This window comes from Sminthopsis crassicaudata, chromosome X, assembly GCF_048593235.1.
Source record: "Sminthopsis crassicaudata isolate SCR6 chromosome X, ASM4859323v1, whole genome shotgun sequence".
NCBI classification, from domain to species: domain Eukaryota; kingdom Metazoa; phylum Chordata; class Mammalia; order Dasyuromorphia; family Dasyuridae; genus Sminthopsis; species Sminthopsis crassicaudata.
Window position 1 is genome coordinate 84,976,927 of NC_133623.1, and position 23,072 is coordinate 84,999,998.

At 38.2% G+C, this 23,072-nt stretch overlaps 1 protein-coding gene and 1 pseudogene across 6 annotated transcripts in view; one reads left to right on the forward strand and one right to left on the reverse strand.

The window, feature by feature from the left end:
* LOC141549155 (transcriptional regulator ATRX-like) overlaps positions 1–23,072 on the reverse strand; it is a 796,624-nt gene that overhangs the window by 719,015 nt on the left and 54,537 nt on the right. The gene's annotated exons all lie outside the window — the stretch shown is intronic.
* On the forward strand, positions 19,617–22,482 carry LOC141548677 (ubiquitin-conjugating enzyme E2 K pseudogene; annotated as a pseudogene).

The window sequence follows — 23,072 nt, forward strand, 5'->3', positions numbered from 1 at the left end:
TAAGTGAATTAAGGGATCTTAGGAGTGAAACAAGGTTGCCCACTATCACCATTACTATTCAATATAGTACTAGAAACGCTAGCCTCGGCAATAAGAGCCGAGAAAGAGATTCAAGGAATTAGAGTAGGAAATGAGGAAATCAAACTATCACTCTTTGCAGATGACATGATGGTATACTTAGAGAACCCCAAAGACTCTGCTAAAAAGCTATTAGAAATAATTCAGAATTTTAGCAAAGTGACAGGATACAAATTAAATCCACATAAATCCTCAGCATTTTTATACATCACCAACAAAATGCAACAGCAGAGATACAAAGAGAAATTCCATTCCAAACAAATGTTGAGAGTATAAAGTATTTGGGAATCCATCTACCAAAGAATAGTCAGGAATTATATGAGCAAAATTACAAAACACTTGCCACAAAAATAAAGTCAGATTTAAATAATTGGAAAGACATTCAGTGCTCTTGGATAGGCCGAGCGAATATAATAAAGATGACAATACTCCCCAAACTAATCTATTTATTTAGTGCTATACCAATCAGACTCCCAAGAAACTATTTCAATGACCTAGAAAAAATAACAACAAAATTCATATGGAAGAATAAAAGGTCGAGAATTGCAAGGGAACTAATGAAAAAAAAGTCAGAGGAAGGTGGTCTAAGTGTACCTGATTTAAAGCTGTATTATATAGCAGCAGTCACCAAAACCATTTGGTATTGGCTAAGAAACAGACCAGTCGATCAGTGGAACAGATTAGGTACAAAGGACAAAAAAGCATACATCTATAGCAATCTGGTCTTTGACAAACCCAAAGATACCAACATTAGGGATAAAAATTCATTATTTGAAAACAACTGTTGGGAAAACTGGAAATTAATATGGCAGAAATTAGATACGGATCCACACTTAACACCATATACCAAGATAAGATCAAAATGGGTCCATGATTTAGGCATAAAGAATGAGATCATAAATAGATTAGAGGAACAGAGAATAGTCTACCTCTCAGACCTGTGGAGGAGGAAGGAATTTATGACCAGAGGAGAACTAGAGATCATTATTGATCACAAAATAGAAGATTTTGATTACATCAAACTAAAATGTTTCTTTGCAAACAATACTAATGCAAACAAGATTAGAAGGGAAGTAACAAATTGGGAAAATATTTTACAGTTAAAGGTTCCGATAAAGGTCTCATTTCCAAAATATATAGAGAACTAACCTTAATTTATAAGAAATCAAACCATTCTCCAATTGATAAATGGTCAAAGGATATGAACAGACAATTTTCAGATGATGAAATTAAAACTATTTCCACTCATATGAAAGAGTGCTCCAAATCACTACTGATCAGAGAAATGCAAATTAAGATAACTCTGAGATACCACTACACACCTGTCAGATTGGCTAAGATGACAGGAACAAATAATGATGAATGTTGGAGGGGATGTGGGGAAACTGGGACACTGATGCATTGTTGGTGGAGTTGTGAAAGAATGCAACCATTCTGGAGAACAATTTGGAACTATGCCCCAAAAGTTATCAAACTGTGCATACCCTTTGATCCAGCATTGCTGCTATTGGGCTTATATCCCAAAGAAATACTAAAGAGGGGAAAGGGACCTGTATGTGCCAAAATGTTTGTGGCAGCCTTTTTTGTAGTAGCCAGAAACTGGAAGATGAATGGATGTTCATCAATTGGAGAATGGTTGGGTAAATTATGGCATATGAAGGTTATGGAATATTATTGCTCTTTAAGAAATGACCAAATGACCAAGCAGGACAAATACAGAGAGGCTTGGAGAGACTTACATCAACTGATGCTGAGTGAAATGAATAGAACCAGAAGATCGCTGTACACTTCAAAGCTGTATGAAGATGTATTCTGATGGAAGTGGATATCTTCAACATAAAGAAGATCCAACTCACTTCCAGTTGATCAATGATGGAAAGAAACAACTACACCCAGAGAAGGAACACTGGGAAGTGAATGTAAACTGTTAGCACTACTGTCTATCTACCCAGGTTATTTATACCTTTGGAATCTAATACTTAACGTGCAACAAGAAAATTGGATTTACACACATATATTGTATCTAGGTTATACTGTAACACATGTGAAATGTATGGGATTGCCTGTCATCTAGGGGAGGGAGTAAAGGGAGGGAGGGGATAATTTGGAAAAATGATTACAAGGGATAATGTTATAAAAAATTACTCAATTACTGTCAAAAATTATAATTATAAAATTTTTAAAAATTAAAAAAAAAGAATTAAGGGATCTTAAGTGAATTAAATCAGTGAAATCCTCTGAGTCTAAACTAAGGAAGAGCACAGTCGGTGAAGCAACTGCAGATTCCACCCCAGCCCCATCCCTGAATGGGACTTGGATTTCTGACTTCCGGAAGATAAGAGAGGAAATCAGTGGTGTGAAGGAGGGGCAACTTTCAGCTTCCTCTCTCCAAGAAGAAGCTAAGATCATACCAGGTGCTGGGAGGGACACGGGGGCAGCCTGGCATGCATGCATTTCTGCCCCTGACCAAGCCTGGCCTGGAGGAAAGGGGTCAATTAGTGCTAGGCAGCTCCCCTTAAAAGAAGCATATTTGGGAAACCTCCAGGACATTGCCCTCCTAATGTGGAGCATTGTGCAGGGGACCCAGAGCTCTTGAGGGGGCACAAGTAGATACCAGTACAAGTAGATAGCCAGAAGCCCCTGGAGGCTGAGAAGAAGGTCTCTTTATCAGATAGTTGCATGGATAGGGACTAGAAACCTAAGGGCTGTGTGGGACTTTCAGAGAAGGGAAATCCCTCACATTCACTGTATTCTCAGAAACTTATCTGGAGCATGGAGACCTTGGATGACTCAGCCCTGTAAATAAATACAGATGATAAATGGTAGAGGATCGAAGATCAGCATAAAGACTGTCTCCCAGGTCACCCCTGCCCCAAGAAGCTGGAGAGACTTGGAAGACAGAGGTGTAAGGGTTAAAAAGCCTCTAGAAGCAAGGAATGCAGTTCTAGGCATGTGGGAGGACCTGAAGGATGTGAGGTTCTGAGGCTCAGTGAGTCCTACGTGGAGGTGGAGCATAGCCCCAAGAGGCAGTATCTGATTCTAGGTACCACGCCTCCCTCCTTAGTGCTTTCAATGCCTAGCACCCCTCCCTCCTTCTTCTTGGGCCAATCCCATTATGCCAGGTTCCTAGAGGGCCCCCTCCTTTCCCCCATATCATCAGTGGGGTATAAATATATGCTATCTCAGAATAAAGTTCTCTTTTGCTTCACCCCTACCTTTTGGTAGTCTATCTCTGTGGGATCCGGATTGGTGCCCGAAGACGGGTAAGTGTGGCCTAGCCGTGCTGTCGAAGGACAGGCCTTAAGAGTAGCTCTAAGGGGAGCTACCAGGTTAGAATAGTCCATAGTGGTGTAACAAGTGGTGCCCAAACAGGGACAATTTTGGCTAGGACCTCACCTTGTAGCAGGCCTACAGGTGGGAAGAGAGACAGAACTCTGCTCTAAAGTGAGTAGAAAGTTAGGAAAATGGGACAGGTTATTGTGAGGGTCCCAGACCAGAAGGTACCAGGGAAAGAAGCTTCTAGAATAGTAGACCAAGTAGAAATGGAAATGGATTTTTAAAAGTGGGAGGTAGTAGGTAGTCAGATGGCTTCCTATGATCAGGAAACTCCAGGAGCCATCCTGGAATGGCATGAAGTGATTGGGGGCACTTTAAGAGGTGCAAGCCACAATCCATTAAAAGTAGATGATGAAGTGCAAACTGAGAGTCATAAAACAAATGAGAGTTATAAAACAAATGAGGGTCATAAACTGGCACTCAAGGAGCCTGTGGAAGTTAACTATGGAAAAGAATCAGGAAATAAACAGGAAGATAGAGGTGGATGTGAGGTGAAAGAAGGAAGAGGTAGTAAGGAAGAAGCAGGAAGTGGATATGACAGAACAGGAGGGGGCAGGGATAAGATGAGTAATGAGAAAATAAACTGAGAGACACATGACCTTGAAGTAAAGGAGGGTGATAAGAAGAGGGAGGAGAAAGCAAACAGGAGGAAGGTCGCCTCCATCTCTGAGGCATGGCCTCCCCCCTCATCCCCTGCCCTCCCTGAGGAGATACGTCTCCCATCTGCTCCTTCTGTGCCCACTCGTGAAGGCTTTGCAGATTCTCAGACAAGTTCAGGACAAATAATACAGAAATCTGGAAAATATAAAAGAAATGAGGATCAAATGCAATATGATGCAGCAGTATATGCAGCTGTGTCTCAATGTTCCCAAAGAGCATTTAGCAAAATTCAAGCTTCTGGAAAGCAGAAGCCCTCAATGACTAGGATTAAACAAGGTACAGATGAAACTTTTCCTGATTTTGTGGCCCACTTACAGGCGGCTGTTGAGAGGTCTGTGGGTAGAGGAGAAGTCTCCAGCCTTTTTATACAGAAATTGGCAATGAAGAATGCTAATACTAACTGCCAAAGGACCATGCCAACTATAGATAGGGAGGCTGGCCTGGAAGAGATGCTAAAGAGATGGGAGAATGTTGGCTCCAGTGCCTTTCAAATGGATGCCCTTGCAGCTGCTATATCTAAAGAGACTGCAGCAGAAGACCTGCCCTGGCAGTTTGCAGACAAACAGGGGATATTCCTACCCTTGGTGGTTGCAAGTTTCAGATACAATCTATGGGGCAGGGACATAATGAAAACTTGTGGGGCCTCAATCTATATATCACCTCCACAGGATTTTTAATTGGGATCATTGGATGTTTGGTGTTGTTTCATATCACGCCCACACCATTAATATGGAAATCTAACACCCTGTTTTGGGTACCTCAATGGCCTTTCTCAGTTTATAAAACCCGAACCTTATGTGAAATTATAAAACAACAGTGGGAGACCGGACATATAGGATCAATGTCCAGCCCATGGAATAGTCTTGTATTTATTAAAAAGAGAAAATCTGGAAAATTCATAATGCTAGTGGACCTTAGGGCCATTAATGCTACTATTGAACCTAAGGGAGCCCTACAGACTGGCATGCCATCTCCTAATCTAGTACCCACTGGCTGGCCAGTTACAATAATAGACATACAAGATAGTTTCTTCTCCATCCCTCTGGACCCAGAGGATAAGAAAAGATTTGCTTTTACCATTGCCTCTATAAACAATGTAGGACCTGATTTACACTACCAATGGAAAGTTCTCCCCCAAAGGATTTTTTGTAGCTCCACTTTGTGTCAGGTGTACATGGTGCAAGTACTAGAGCCAATTAGGAAGGCGTGGCTTCATGCCATGATACTTCCTTATATGGATGATATACTGTTATCAATGAGCAGTGAGAAAGATCTCTCTGCCCTGCTTAAAGAGAACATGAGCATTCTTGCTCCACACGGACTGGTGGTAGCCCCAAGAAAGATCCCACATAAATATCCCATCATTTACCTGGGGGGTAAATGTCCACATGGGGACTTCTGCAGTTACTAATCAGATACCTAACTTACAATTAGACAAGGTGAATACTCTGAACCTATTTCAGGAACTAGTTGGACAAATTCAGTGGTTAAGGGCTCATGTCCTTATTCCTATTTCTTTGATGTAGCCTTTATATGGCATCTTGAAAGGATGTAAGAGATACTCAGAGCCCATTAACATCATATCAGACAACTTATGCTGTCCAAGTGCTCAGAGGCATTGAAGATACAGTCCTACAGCCTCAGAATTCTTCAATTGCTAACCTTGTTGAATTGCAGCTGATTTTACAGACTAGGAAACATCCCATTTACATCCTTTATGTATATTTTCACCAATGCTGTGCAGGAGACATATTTGTTGGCAATGAGGTGGTGGACCGTGCTTTACAATGCTCCCTTCTCATGGTCACCACATCTCCTGAATGTGCCCATGATTTTTCCACTTACCCACTAATTCTCTACATAGCCTTTATGGCCTCACCTGGGAACAAGCCCAACAGATAGGGTAGCAGTGTGCTCAGTTTCTCCTTCCTCCACCTAGTAAAGGAGTTAATCCCAGGAGTTTATTCCCCAATGATTTGTGGCTAATGTGGATTATGTGGCTATCCACATCTGTATTGACACTTATTATAAATTCCATTGGGCCACAGTGCTCTCCTGTGAGAACACTCCCTCAGTCATTAAACATTTGTATATTTGTTCCTCCTCTCATGGAGTTCCTAATACCATAAAGACCAACAATGGGCCAGCTTATACCTCTAAGCAGATGGCCACTTTTCTCACCACATTCACCATTAAGCATGTTACAGGGATTTCCTATAATCCACAGGGTCAGGCCCTGGTGGAACAGGCCCATCATATTCTGAAGGCTACCCTTGTTAAACAGAAAGGGGGAGAAACAGACAGAACCCACAATGGCCCACACCGGCGGACATGGATAAGACTTTATATACTTACAATTTTTTGTGCCTGGATAAGGATATCAACCTCTCTCCAGGAATGATACATTTGGCATAATCTTATAGACAGGACAGAAAACTAAGCTCCATGAAAACTGCGCTTCAAGCACTAGAGAATATTCAAAAAGTCGTGTGGAAGGATGAGGAAGGACGTTGGCAAGGTCCATCCTTAGTACTTTGGAGAGAGCCAGGATATTTATGTCTTGCAGATCCTGATGGGGAAGGCTGCTGGATTCCAGAAAGAAGGACAAGGAGAATTGCCCCTATTGTAACAGGGGCTCAAGAAGAAGAGAAGGAGATGACCCAGGAGATGCCTAAAACAGTGCCATAGCAGAGAGATGACTACCCTTGCCGGACCAACTTAGTGATTGGATCTAACATACTTTCCTTTCCAACCCCTTCTATTGTATCCCATGGGCACTTTGTAGCCATTTTTGTATTGTTGCTTCTTTTGCTTTTGCCTACTTTGCTAGGATGCTTTATACATATTATTTAAAAAATTCTTTAGAGGTACATATGGAAGAGCTTCTCATTTGTCAACATGAGAACATTTGGTCTTATTAATAAAAAAGGGGGATATGTAAGGGTTAAAAAGACTCTAGAAGCAAGGAATGCAGTTCAAGGCATGTGGGAGGACCTGAAGGATGAGAGGTTCTGAGGCTCAGGTGAGTCCTACTTGGAGGTGGGGCATAGCCCCAAGAGGCAGTGTCTGATTCCAGGTACCACGCCTCCCTCCTTAGTGCTCTCAAAGCCTAGCACCCCTCCCTCCTTCTTCTTGGGCCAATTCCATTATGCCAGGTTCCTAGAGGGCCCCCTCCTTTCCCCCATATCATCAGTGGGGTATAAATATGTGCTATCTCAGAATAAAGTTCTCTTTTGCTTCACCCCTACCTTTTGGTGGTCTATCTCTGTGGGATCTGGATTGGTGCCCGATGACGGGTAAGTGTGGCCTAGCCGTGCCGTCGAAGGACGGGCCTTAAGAGTAGCCCTAAAGGGAGCTACCAGGTTAGAGTAGTCCATAGGGGTGTAACACAGAGCCAGCTGTGTCAGAAGCTCATCTACAGGTAAATCCAAGGAAAGGGGCAAACAACCAAGCCCAGAGACTATGTTCTAGGAAGTGTTAAGGCAGCCACTGACAAGGACAAAACTTGGAGGAAATATATGTAAGAAGGGGACTGGTTTGAAATAGTTGTTAAAAAGCTAACCAGTTTTGGTTAAGACTATGCTAGTATTAACTCAGGTAAGCCCAAGCATGGTGTGAAAGAAACTTAACCTTGAAGTACACAAAAATCAAATATTGAGGGAGACTCTAGATGTATAGTTGTTGTAGTAGTAGAGCTAGGATTCCAATGTGGCTCCTCCAACTCCATATCCCAATATTCTTGCCATTGAACCATGCCCTCCACCCTGAACAAAGCCTCTCCTTCAAGTCTGGTATGCATGTTCTCCACCTCTAGCCTCTGTCTAGCTAACCAGATGTGTTTATATGAAGAGGGGCTGTGTTGCTATATCACTGTTTCATTTCTATGCTGTGCTAGTTCAAAATAAAACTGCTGTTATTAACTGTCCAATTACTATCCAGTAGCTTATTTCATTTCTAACACTGACCCTGAAAAAAAGAGATTGTTGGAGCTTAAGCCTCCTCTATCAGCCTGACTCAAGAGAGATACCCAGAAACTTCTGGACAGACTGACACTGTCCATAAGAAGCCTCTTCCTGACTGCAGGTGTGCAGGGACAAACATTTTCTTGTAAGTCACAGGGAAGTAAAATCATAACAACAAGTAAACATGTGAAAGAGTTGGGAGAATTGGAAACATCAATCCTAGGCTCAAAAACTTTGAAGAAGAGCTGAGGTGACAAAACAAAACCCAATGTTCCTTGTTTATTCGATTTTGCGTCAAATTGCTTTAGAATATAAAACATTTGATGATGACCTACTCAATGGTCACCACAATATTAGGTTGTTCAGAGGCGTAGGGGTGTAGGAAATCCTAGTGAATCTTGAATGTGCCTTTATGTAAATTTATTTGCTGAGAACTTTAAAATGAACTCTTAGCCATCTCGTAAATCTCAGGAGGCAGTGGGAGGACTGGTCATCTTTCTGGCACCTTGATTAATGAATATCCTTAATGGTAGCACTATGTTTACCCCAGAAACCTGGCCCACTCCTGGAGTAAAAGCAAGCCTCCTAAAGGAACAAACAATGGACCTCTTTAGATAAAATATCCCTATTCCTGAGAAGAGCTGTTCTATGTCAAGGGTCATGTATTAAATGGGATTATTGGGCTCTGTGCCTTTTTTGTTCTCAGCCTATGAAAATCCCTTCTTGAAAAGGGACTTTGAGAATTCCAGAGGATTGGTACTACTTGCCTAACACCATTTCCTACTCGAAACTCTGGATAGCTGTGACTTGGGTTCTCCCAATTATTTGAGCTTCCTCAAAGTGGTTATGATGTATGTTGTATGTTGTCTATTGTCTGTTTCTTATTTTTTCTTGGTCATTACCAAGTCTGTTAATTGCACATTAATTGCACTATGTTTCCTCTTTTTTCTTATATCCTGTTTAAATCAAGGTTCTGAAGAGTAATAAACTTGTATCCACTCTCTTTGAAACTATGCCTATTGAATGAGAATTCCAAACCTCAGTTAATCCTACAGGAGGAAGGGAATAAGAATGAGAAAAGATGGAGATTAGGAAAAGAAGTACCCCTGGGGAAAGTTCCAGACCTAGATGGGTTGGCACTGTTCTTCCTAATTCACTGCATTCCCTTTGAATCACACAGGGGAGTTTTAACAAATTAGACAGTCCTTGGGGATAATAACTAAATTTATGGGGTTCAGAATGTGAAAGTGGGAATTGCCAAAATGGATAAGTATTGTGTGCTTAATACAATTCTTTGCATATTGTGAATTGTTAGCAAATACTTTTTCATTCATTCACTAATTCATGGCTAGCAGCATAGAGCCCTCCTTGAAAAGATGATGTATTTGGGGTTGTTAAATCATCAAGACACTCCATCATCTTAAATACATATATATATTTAAATGTCAAAAACTTCAGAAAATGCAAGTAGAATGAAAACTTGAGAAGTGGGAGTTTTCATGGCAACCCTCTCTCTGAATATTTTGCAGATTATCAGAATAGTGCCTGGCAACTATACTTCAGGACATGCTGTGATTGCTTCAGGAAATCTGGTGATTGTGTTAGATAATGGAATAGTAATAGATAAATAATAGAATTCACAGGTGGTTTAGGGAGAAATGGGGGCAGTATTTTCTAGAAAAGTTAGTGAATACATCATCATAAATTTGTCCATCATCTTCCCACTGGCCCAGATGGAGACAGCCTCATGCCCTGAATCCCAGAGGATTTATTTGAAAGTACAAAGCTCTCAAGTCAACACAGGTGCTTCCAGCCCAATCTCCACAGATAATCATAGAAGGGAGAAATCATTGGAAAGACAAAGCCCTCGATCCTCATCACAGCCAGCAGTAACTGCTGACCAATTGTCCCAATACACACAAAACACATAAGAGTCCTTGCAGTGGCAGCATTCTCCAGACCATTCAGCCTGCTTCCAGCCCATCTCTTACAGCTATCAGGTGGGGAAGCATCTCCTGCAGAAAAGCTGGGCCAGCCAGCTCCATTCACCTGCCAATCAAGTTAAGACTCACAGGACAGACAGGACAGACTAGCTGAAAAAGTAAAACAGCCTGAGGGAGGTACAGGAGGCAGCCTATTTGACAAAAACTGCTGAGAAAACTGGAAAAGAGAATGGCAAAAACTCGGCATTGACCAACCATATACAAAGAAAAACTGAAAAGGGCTACATGATTTTGACATAAAAGATAACACCATCAAATTAAGAATGCAAGCAATAGTTCACCTGTAAGATCTATGGGTAAGGGAATAATTTATGAACTAACAGGTGATAAAGATTATGAAATGCAAAATGGATAATTTTGATTATACTGAATTTAAACATTTTTGCATAAATCAAGACATTTCAACCAAGATTAGAACAGAGACAGAAAACTGGGAAACTCATTTTATACCTAACAAGGTCCTCATTTCTAAAATATATAGAGAAATGAGGCAAATTGATAAGAATACAGTTCTTTTGCCATCTGGTAAATGGTCAAAGGATATGAACAGGCAGTACTGAGAAGAAGAAATTAAAGCTATCTAAAGTCATGTGACAAAATGCTCTAAATCACTATTGATTAGAAAATGTAAATTAAATAACTCTGAGGTTATTATATAACAACTTTCAGAATGACTAATATAAAAAAACAACGAAATTAACTGTTGGAGACAATGTGTGAGAAATTTGGAACACTAATGAATTATTAGTTATTAATATATTAGTTATTATGGAAAGCAATTTGTAGCTATGTCCAAAGGACTACAAAACTGGTCTTTTCCTTTGATCCAACAGTTCCAGAGATAATAAGATATGCCAGCAGGAGAAATAAAAAGCCCTTATCTGGCCTTTGTGATTGAGGGCTATTTAAATAGGAAAAGAGTTAATGGTCAACAGAAGCACTAAGTAAAATAGGATTCTCCTGATTCTCTTACTTTGAGGCTAGGAGTCAGCTAAGCAGGAAAAAAAATCAAGCCTTGCCTGGAATGCTCATGTTCAGTAAACTCATGAACACTGACCTTTCTTCCTCCAGGAAAACTGAGGACTCATTTTAATGATGATGGGATGCATGTCGTAGAAGGTAGACCTAGCAAAAGTCAAATATGTAATGGGTGAATCACTAAATTGTGCATTCTGTAGTATTCTGTCTTTGGGGAAATAGAGGAAAAACTAAGCAGCTGAGAAAAATATGAAATGGCTTGTCCTTACTTACATAAGTGTGCTTCTACTAGGGTCACTCACTTCTGTAGTTGTGTAAAGACTTTTTATTTCACCCCTTTCAGGCCCAATGGAATTATTTTTTTTACTAAAAGGATGCACATATACAAAAATGTTTATAGCAATTCTCCTTATGGTGGCAGAGAATTGGAAATTGAGAAGATGCCCATTAATTGGGGAATGGCTGAACAAAATATGTTATTAATGTGTCATAAAATACTGTTGTTCTATAAGAAATGATGAGCAGATGAATTTCAAAACAACCTAGAAAGACTTACATGAACTGGTGCTGAGTGAAGTGAGCAGAACCAGGAGAACTTTATACACAGTAACAGTAACATTGTGGAGATGATCTTTGATACGCTTTGCACTTCTCAGAAATACAATGATCTAAGAAAATTTTTAAAATTTAATTATAGTTTTTATTTACCAGATATATACATGGGTAATTTTACAGCATTGACAATTGCCAAACCTTTTGTTCCAATTTTTCCCCTCCTTCCCCACCCCCAGATAGCAGGTTGACCAATACATGTTAAATATGTTAAAGTATAAATTAAATACAGTATATGCATACTTGTCCAAACAGTTGTTTTGCTGTACAAAAAGGATAGGACTTTGAGATAGTGTACATTTAGCCTGTGAAGGAAATAAAAAGTGCAGGTGGACAAAAATAGAGGGATTGGGAATTCTATGTAGCGGTTCATAGTCATCTCCCAAAGTTCTTTCACTGGGTGTAACTGGGTCAGTTCATTACTGCTCTATTGGAACTGATTTGGTTCATCTCATTCTTGAAGAGCGCCACGTCCATCAAAATTGATCATCATATATTGTTGTTGAAGTATATAATGATCTCCTGGCCCTGCTCATTTCACTCAGCATCAGTTCATGTAAGTCTCTCCAGGCCTTGCTGAAATCATCCTGTTGGTCATTTCTTACAGAACAATAATATTCCATAATATTCATATACCACAATTTATTTAGCCATGCTCCAATTGATGGGCACCCACATAGTTTCCAGTTTCTGGCCACTACAAAGAGGGCTGCCACAAACATTCTTGCACATACAGGTTCCTTTCCCTTCTTTAAGATTTCTTTAGGATATAAGCCCAGTAGTAGCACTGCTGGGTCAAAGGGTGTTCACAGTTTGATAACTCTTTGAGCATAGTTCCAAATTGCTCTCCAGAATGGCTGGATGTAGTCACAATTCCACCAACAATGTATCGTGTCCCAGTTTTCCCACATCCCCTCCAACATCGCGCATTATCTTTTCTTGTCTTTCTAGCCAATCTGACAGGTATGTAGTGGTATTTCAGAGTTGTCTTAATTTGCATTTCTGTGATTAATAATGACTTGGAGCATCTTTTCATATGGCTAGAAATAGTTTCAATTTCTTCATCTGAAAATTGTTTGTTCATATCCTTTGACCATTTATCAATTGGAGAATGGCTTGATTTCTTATAAATTAGAGTCAATTCTCTATATATTTTGGAAATGAGGCCTTTATCTGAACCTTTGATTGTAAAAATGTTTTCCAAGTTTATTGTTTCCCTTCTAATTTTATTTGCATTAGTTTTATTTGTACAAAAACTTTTCAATTTGATATAATCAAAGTTTTCTATTTTGTGATCAGTTATGCTCTCTAGTTCTTCTTTGGACATAAATTCATTCCTCTTCTACATGTCTGAGAGGTAAACTATCCTAAGTTCCTCTAATTTATTTATAATCTTATTCATTATGCCTAGATCATGAACCCATTTTTACCTGATTTTTGTGTATGGTGTTAAGTGTGGGTCAATGCCTAGTTTCTGCCATATTAATTTCCAATTTTACCAGTAATTTTTGTCAAACATTGAGTTCTTATCTGAAAAGCTGGGGTCTTTGGGTTTATCAAACACTAGATTATTAAAGTTATTGATTATTTTGTCCTTTGAATCTAACCTATTCCACTAATCAACTAGTCTATTTCTTAGCCAATACCAAATGGTTTTGGTAAACACTGCTTTATAATATAATTTTAGTCTGGTACAGCTAGGCCATCTTCATTTGATTTTTTTTTTCATTAATTCCCTTGAAATTCTTGACCTTTTGTTTTTCGTTATGAACTTTGTTGTTATTTTTTCTAGGTCACTAAAATAGATTTTTGGGAGTCTGATTGGTATAGCACTAAATAAATAGATTAGTTTAGGTAGTATTGTCATCTTTATTATATTTTCTCACCCTATCCAAGAGCATTTAATATTTTTCCAATTGGTTAGATAGGACTTAATTTGTGTGGAAAGTGTTTTGTAGTTTTGCTCATATAGTTTCTGATTTTCCCTTGGCAGATAGATTCCTAAATATTTTATACTATCAGTACTTACTTTAAATTGAATTTCTCTTTGTAACTCTGTTAGATTTGTTAGTGATATATAAGAATGCTGATGACTTTTGTGGGTTTATTTTGTATCCTGCAACTTTCTAAAGGTGTGAATTATTTCTAATAGCTTTTTAGCAAATCATTTGGGGGTTTTCTAAATATACCATCATATCATCAGCAAAGAGTGATAATTTGGTTCCCTCATTACCTACTCTAATTCCTTTAATCTCTTTCTTAACTCTTATTGGCAAAGCTAGCATTTCTAATACAATATTGAATAGTAATGGTGATAGTGGGCAGCCTTGTTTCACTTCTGATCTTATTGGGAATAGTTACAATTTATCCCCATTACACATGATGCTTACTGATGGTTTTTTAATAGATGCTACTTATTATTTTAAGGAATAGTCCATTTATTCCTATACTCTCAAGTGTTTTTTAATAGGAATGGATGCTGGATATTATCAAATGCTTTTTCTCCATCTGTTGAGATGATCATATGGTTTTTATTAATTTGGTTATTAATATGGACAATTATACTGATAGTTTTCCTAATATTGAATTAGCCCTGCATTCCTGATATAAATCCTACTTTATAATGGTGTATTATCCTGGGGGTGATTTTCTGTAGTCTTTTTGCTAATATCTTATTTGAGATTTTAGCATCAATATTCATTAGGGAGATTGGTCTATAATTTTCTTTCTCCGTTTTCAACCTACCTGGTTTGGGTATCAGTACCATGTCTGTGTCATGAAAGGAATTTTGTAGGACTCCTTCATTCCCTGTTTTTTTCAAATAGTTTATATAGCATTGGGGCTAATTGTTCTTTTAATGTTTGGTAGAATTCACATGTAAATCCATCTGGTCCTGGAGATTTTTTCTTAGGGAGTTGATTAATAGTTTGTTCTATTTCTTTTTCTGAAATGGGACTATATAAGGAATTTACTTCCTCCTCTTTTAATCTGGTAAGCCTATATTTTTGGAGGTAGTCATCCATTTCATTTAAGTTATCAAATTTATTGGCATAAAGTTGGGCAAAGTAACTCCTTATTATTGCTCTAATTTCCTCTTCATTGGTGGAAAGCTCCCCCTTTTCATTTTTTAAGACTAACAATTTGATTTTCCTCTTTTCTTTTTCTGATCAGATTTACCAAATGTTTAACTATTTTATTGTTTTTTTTCATAAAATCAACTCTTAGTTTTATTGATCAGTTCAATACTTTTTAAACTTTCCAAATTATTAATTTCTCTTTTTAATTTTAGAATTTCAAGTTTATGATTTGATTTGGGGTTTTTAATTTGTTTTTTTTTTTTTTCAGTTGTAAGCCCAATTCATTGATCTTCTCTTTATCTTATTCAAGTAAGCCTCTAAAGACATAAAATTTCCCCTTATTACCGCTTTAGCTGCATCCCACAAATTTTGGTATGATGTCTCATCATTGTCATTATCTTGAGTGAAATTATTAATTGTGTCTATAATTTGCTGTTTCACCCAATCATTCTTTAAGATGAGATTATTTAGTTTCCAATTACTTTTTGGTCTATTTACTCCTAACTTGATGTTGAATGTAGTTTTATTGCATTGTGATCTGAAAAGAAAGCATTTACTATTTCTACTTTCCTGCATTTAATTTTGAGATCTTTATGTCCTAATATATGGTTAATTTTTGTATAGGTTTCATGAACTTCTGAGAAGAAAGTATACTCCTTTCAGTCACCATTCAGTTTTCTCCAAAGATCTATTATACCTAATTTTCTAATATTCTCTTTATCTCTTTAATTAATTTCTTATTTGTTTTGTGGTTTGATTTATCTAATTCTGAGAGTTCAAGGTTCTGTTCTCCCACTATTATAGTTTTGATGTCTATTTCTTCTTGCTTTCTCTTAACTTCTCCTTTAGGAAGTTAGATGCTATACTACTTAGTGCATATATATTTAGTATTGATATTGCTTCATTGTCTATGCTACCTTTTAGCAGGATATAATGCCCTTCCTTATCTCTTTTAATTAGATCAATTTTTGCTTTTGTTTGATCTGAGATAAAGATGGCTACCCCTCCCTGTTTTGTTTTGTTTTGTTTTGTTTTACTTCACCTGAAGCATAATAAATTCTGCTCCAGCCTTTTTCCTTTACTCTGTATGTATCTTCCTGCTTTAAATGTGTTTCCTGTAAAAAACATATTGTAGGGTTCTGACTTTTGATCCAGTCTGCTATCCGCCTCCATTTAATGGGAGAGTTCATCCCATTCACATTTACCGATAAAATTACTAATTCTGTATTTCCTGCCTTCATATTATCCCCAGATTATGCTTCTTTTCCCTTGCCCCCCTGAACCCCTTCCCCAGTATTAAACTTATGGGCCCCACTTGCATCACACAGCCCTCCCTTTTTAGTATCCCTCACCCTCCCTTTAAATGCCTTCCTTTTTTTGTACCCTTCCCTTATTATTCTTTTCCTTTTCCATTTTCCTCTCCCCCTTTTTAATGAGGTGAAAGAAAATTCTCTAAGAAACAAATATGTAAATTATTTACTCTTTGAGCCTACTCTGATGAGAGTAAGATTCACACAATGCTCCTCCTCCTCTCTAAATTCGCTCTGATATGATAAGTTTTCTTTGCCTCTTCCTGGGATGTAGTTTCTCTCTTTTTATCTCCCCTTTTCCCGTTTTTTGACACTATCCCCTTTCCATTTCTACTTCCTTTTTTATGTTATATCCGTAAAATCAAATTATACATGTGGTCTTAATGTATATCCACAATAGAAATACAGTTCTCAAGCGTTCCTTTTAGCTTTTTCTGCTTCTCTTGAGTCCTATGGTTGGAGATCAAATTTTTTGTTTACATCTGGTTTTTTCCTTAGAAACAAATGGAACTTATCTATTTCATTAAATGTCCATCTTCTTCCATGGAAGAAAATGCTCAGCTTACCTGGGTAGTTTATTCTTGGCTGCATTCTCAGTTCTTTTGCCTTTCAGAATATCAGATTCCAGTCCCTTCCCTCCTTTAATGTGGAAGCAAGCAGGTAGATCTTGAGTGATCCTTATTGTAACACCTCGGTATTTGAATTGTTTTTTCCTGGATGTTTGTAATATTTTTTCCTTAGTCTGATAGTTCTGAAATTTGGCCACAATATTCCATGGATTTTTGTTTTGTTTTGTTTTTTTGTTTTTGTTTTTGTTTTTTTGGGGGAGTCTTTTTCAGAAAGTGTTTGATGAATTCTTTCAATGCCTATTTTACCTTCTGATTGGTTCTATTACCTCTGGGCAGTTCTCCTTAATGTTTTTTTGTAAATTAGAATCTAGGCTCTTTTTTTCATCATAATTTTCGGGAAGTCCAATAATGTTCAGATTATCTCTCCTAGACCTATTTTCCAGGTCTGTCAATTTTCCAAGTAGATATTTGACTTTTTTCTCCAATTTTTCTTTTTCTTTTCTTTCTTTCTTTTTTTTTTGGTGTTGCTTTACTTATTCTTGGTGTCTGAATGAATCATTCATTTCTATTCAGTTCTGATTTTAAATGAGTTATTTTTTTCATTAGCTGTTTTTTACTTCTTTTTGTGTATGTCCAATTGAGTTCTTAAATGAATTGTTTTGCTCTATGGGATTTTTTTCCATTTCACTAATTTTTTTTTTAGTGAGTTATTTTCTTTTTCAATTCATAAATCCTACTTCCTTGGGAATTCTTTATCTTTTCCAATTCACAAATCCTATTTTCCAGGGATTTTAAAATCTTTTTCAATTCACAAATTCCATTTCCCTGAACTTCCTGGAAATTCTTTATTTTCCAATTCACATTTCAACATGTTGTTACTCTCTTGCATAGCTTCTCTTTCTTTCCCCCATTTTTCTTCTAACTCTATTTTGAGGGTTTTAATAGTCTCTTCTAGGAAAGAGTTATGTGATGGGGGCCAGGTAACATTCCCCTTCAGGGTTAGAGTTCTGGAGACTGTTTTGGATTGCAAACCTGCTCTCTTTTTGTATAGAAGCTATCGATAGTTCTTTTAATTTTTTTTTTTTACTCATTTTTAAAAACCTATAGGGTCTGCCTTCCCGGCAAGGAGGTTACCAGCTTCCTCTGCAGAACAGGGATAGGTATATGGATGGCAGCTGTCTTGTGAATGGGCTGCAAAGGTATGTAGGTGCTCTGGGATTGAGTCCCCCCCCCCCACTGGAAGTGATTTAGAACTGGTTAGCAAGGACTGGGCTGTGGAAGTGCCCACTGAAGAACTCCACTCTGTGGCTTAGTGACTGCCCTGAGGCTAGAGGCTGAACAGTGAAAGTGTCACAAAGCCCACCATGGGGTTGTAGATATTATCAATGAACCAGGGAATAGCCCTGGCCGCACAGATCGGAAGTGTCTCTGCCCTGGGAAGCACTGTTGCTGCTGTGGAAGTTTCACTGCTGTGGAAGTTCCACTGCTGTGGAAGTTCCACTGCCTCAGGCCAAGCCCCAAACTGTGCAGATTAGAGGCTGTCCCAGACTGTGCCCCTCTGCCTTGCAGGTTCTTAACTGCCCCAAGGAAAAGCCCGTACAGCAGAATGGGGCTGCACAGCTGTGCTGTGATCTGTGCTGAGGCACGTCTGGTTTTGGGTAGGTATAGGCAGACTATAGGTTCTGGCATTTTTTAACGTGGCTTTGATTTCTCTACTGATCTGCTGTTTTGAAAGCAGAGTAGAGCAATCATTCTATGCCAGAGTCATCTGTCTCTGTATCTTTTCTAACCCCAGAGGCCTACCCAGCTCGATCTGCAAAATATGCTAGCCTAGTTCTATCACTGCCCAAACTGGTCTTTTCCTGCCCGTCAGGACAGATGTTTTCTGACAAAATTCCAGATTATCTTCGGCTGGTAACTTGTACTTCTAATCTCCATGGGTTTTACCAGTCAAGTGCTATTTTTGAGGCTGAATTAAATAGTTGGTAGTGAGGGTATGAGAGAGCTCAGAATGTTGTGTGTGGCTTCTCTGCCATCTTGGCTCTGCCCCAGATCTAAGACAATTTACAAAAAAAAAAAAAAAAAAAAAAACATGATGGAAAATGCTATTCACATCCAGAGAAACAACAATGAAGTCTGAAGTCTGAATCCAGATTAAAGCATACAATTTTCACTTTTTTGTTGTTTTTTTCTTTCTCATGAGTTTCCCTTGTATCTGATTCTTTTTTCACTATTATTCTATAGTAATATAGAATTATTCTTGTAATATAGAAATAGGTTCAATGAGATTAGATTTATATAATCTATATTAGACTGATCAAATATAAAATCCTGTTTGATATTCAAAGCTTATCAAAAACTCCTTTTTTTTCTTCCTTTTTTCTGGTTATTTAATTCTATCCCAATTTGCTCTTCTCTGTCCAATAGATTCTTCCTCCACCCACTACAAAAACAAGGGTTTCTCAATTCTGATCCAAACTTAAGGTTCTTTACCCTTTCCTTGTAGGGAATTAAAATAATTGTGTTCTGTAAAGAACTCTGACTGCCATGGAATTGGAGGACTTAGATTCAAATGCTGCCTCTGATACTTAGGACCTGTATGACCCTGAGGAATAACTTGACATTCTTGGACCCAGTTTCTTCTCCCTGGACCTGGAGGACATCAGGGAGGTTTCCAAAGTGCCTGGGATTGTTCCCTTTCCTGATGCGTGTCTCATAGCAACAGCTGCTTGCTTTGTGGGTCTCCTTAGTCATATTCTACTGCAGTCTGCATCTTTATTTCTCTTTCTCTGCCTCTGGCTCTGGCTCTGTGTCTCTAGGTTTCCCCCTTTTTTTTTCTGTCTGTCAATATATAATACCCACAGTGTCTGTGTGTACATTTGTGGTTATTTCCTGATAATGTGTAGCCCCTAGTGATTTAGATCTCTTCCCAGCTGGCAGTCCAGGAGAAAACTGAGAAGAAGCTTCCCCTGCTCCTGGCCTAAGAATCATAATGGAGACCTGAAAGGGAATCATAATGGAGTTCCAGCTACTCAGAATTCCAGGTATCCTTGGCAACGACCAGTCACCATGGCAACCACTGACTAGAACTGGCTACTGCTTCCTTGCTAGTCACGACATTCTGCCTCCAGAGAGAGTCTCTTCACCAAGTTGGCTGGATGACTGGACCCGGATTTCCACTGGAAATGGTGTGAGGCTCTAATCCCACTCCCTACTCTTTGAACAAGGCAAGGGCAAGCATCCTGGGGATTAGTGGTTGGGCTGTTTGGCAAAGGGGATTCAATGTTGTTTGTTCTTTCACATTTACACTGATTAAATAATTAACCTCAACAATAATTTCCAGTGATTGAGCCAAACCAGATAGCAACAGTCACTTATATGATGACAGGGGGTAAGCTCAGCTAGGATTACATAAGATAATTTATACCATGTGGGAGGGGAAATAATACTTTTTGCTTTTTTATTCATTTATTTCTAAAGAGCCTCCAGGAGTAGGTAGACTACATTTTCACCCTACACAACCCAGGTTCTGCCCAAGGTAAGATGGTGACAGGAAGAGTTCGGTCTTAATTAGTTTTCAAGGATTAAAGATATTTGTAAATATAACAATAGAATATCTCAGTTTCCATCCAAAAGCAGGAAGATTTTGTTACAAACTGTGATCTTAGGCACATAATTCTTCCATCAATGTTATTCAGTGTTTTGAGGGCCCTCCCAGAGCTGTCTGTTTCTATGCTGAGGATTTTCCAGTTTGGCTAGCATATGCAGTTAAAGGTCTTCCAGGAGCAATGACATACTGGATTCCAAGTTCCCTTTCAGTTCTGGCATTCTCTGGTGCTAACATGTCCTCAACCTCTGAAGTTTTGTGTTCCAGGATCACTTCCTGCTGGGACATTCCATATTTTCTTATCTCTGGGAGCTCTCAGATCTCAAATTCTATTACCTAATGATGTTCCCTGCCCTGCGTTCTATGATTTGTTAAATAAGGATAAAGCCACTTTATAATCATGACTTCATTTTGAATGTGAAGAGTTAATATAATGCCCTGCCTCAGTCTATATGGTTCCCTATTCTGCAGCATTAAGGAATTTCTTTTGGATGAAACATTTTGTGTTAGGAAATTGCCTAGCATTTAGGCAGAGGTTGGGCTCTCTACATAAACTGTCATTTCTATCTGTTTCTATGTTACTCTCGGCCTTTTTGTGATTGAATCAAAATTCAAATGACAAATTTTGTGTAACTAAAAAGCATAATACTGTAGTGTTTATGATAGACAGGTATTAAGAGGGGAATTTGGGGAAGGAGCAGATCTATTTTTGGAACTTTAGGGTGTAAGAAGGGGGGTATACTGATGCCAACAGGCTGAATCTTGTACTGTGAGATGCTCACAGAGCCAGTGTCCATCTCTGATATTGTCTTTCTCTTCCAGAGCTTAATGCAGTCATCTATTTATCCTGTTCCTGATTGATCCAGTTCTGCCACTTCTTGGCTCAGCTTACTTTGACTCTGCTTCTTCCTTTCTATTTCCAAACTCTAGGAACTTCTGTCTTTTTCTTGGATGCTTCCTTGCTTTACTACAATTCCTAAAGGCATGACCAAATCCCTTTAAGGCAGTATTGTTGACTGATTCCAGAAGATTTATGCAGACCTGATGCATTTTTGGTTTTCATTGATTGTTTGATTGATTCAAATAATAACTGCACTTGCCTAAAAAAAAATATTTCTGTGAATAAGGTGGGAATCAATGAAGCTCCATACTTTTACATAAAGATTCTCCCAGCTCTAACAGTCTATTACTTAAGAACCCCTTCCCCAACCTAACCCTACTCAGGCCAACTCTAGAGAAGAGAGGAATAAATGGGGCTTTACTTAAAATATCTAAAATCATCTTCAAACATTTCTGTAATGGGGATAAGATCAGGAATGAAGCAAAGATACTCATTATCACCTCCATTATTGAATATTGTCTTAGAAATGTTAATTTCAATAAGAAAAAGAAATGGAAGAAATTAGAATAAACAATGAGGAAACAAATTTTTCACTCTTTTAGGATAATTATTGCACTGTGAGGAGAGCCTTTGGCTGAGGTCGTGGCAGTGGCGGAGGCAGAAGTGAGAAACGTCTGCGGGAGACATGGCCAACATTGCCGTGCAGCGAATCAAGCGAGAATTCAAGGAGATGCTGAAGAGTGAGGAGACGAACAAAAATCAAATTAAAATAGATCTTGTAGATGAGAACTTTACAGAACTTAGAGGAGAAATAGCGGGACCACCAGACACCCCGTACGAAGGAGGAAGATACCAACTTGAGATAAAAATACCAGAAACGTACCCATTTAGACCCCCTAAGGTGCGTTTTATTACTAAAGTTTGGCATCCTAATATTAGTTCTGTCACAGGGGCCATTTGTTTGGATATTCTGAAAGATCAATGGGCAGCAACAATGACTCTAAGGACAGTATTGCTCTCATTGCAAGCTTTGCTGGCAGCTGCAGAACCAGATGATCCACAAGATGCAGTAGTAGCCAATCAGTACAAACAGAATCCAGAAATGTTCCAACAGACAGCTCGATTTTGGGCACACATGTATGCTGGAGCACCAGCTTCTAGTACAGAATATGCCAAAAAAATAGAAAACCTGTGTGCTATGGGATTTGATAGGAATGCAGTAATAGTGGCCTTGTCTTCAAAATCATGGGATGTAGAGACTGCAGTAGAATTGCTTCTGAGTAACTGAGACAGAGAGAGAAAAATGCTGCTGTAGTCCAGTCTGGCCCTTTCTTCAGGAGCATCACCATCTGTTATTTTTAGAATTCTGCATAGATTCTTTTAAAACTGGTATTGTTGCCTAATTATTATCTCAGCATGATTGAAGACTGAAAAAAAAAAAAAAACAAACCCTGCTATGTAAATAAAGCTAATTAAACATCTGTGTGAATTAAAAAAATAATTGTTGAATAATAGTTGAAATAATTAACAACTTTACTACAATTACAGGATATAAAATTAACACACATGAATCATTAATATTTCAATATATAATCAGCAAAGCCCAGCAGAAAGAGATAGGGGGAATTCCATTTAAACTAACTGTAAATATTATACAATACGTGGGAATATACCTACTAAGACAAACTCGGGAAGTATATGAACACAAAATACTTTTCATTCAAATAAAGTCAGATCTAAGCATTTGAAACAATATCAGTTGCTCATGAATAGGCAGAGCCAATATAATACAAATGGCAATTCTACCTAAGATAATTTAAGTATTTTCTGCTATGTCCAATTAACCTACTAAAATTATTTTATATAGCTAGAAATAACTTACAAAATATTTTGGAAAAAATAAAAGTTCAAGAACATTAAAAGAATTTATGGTAAATAAATTAGAAGGAAGGTGGGCTAATCATAACAGATCTCAAACTGTACAATAAAGTGGTAATTATCAAAACTACTTTGTAGTATTTAAGAAAGAATAGTGGAAC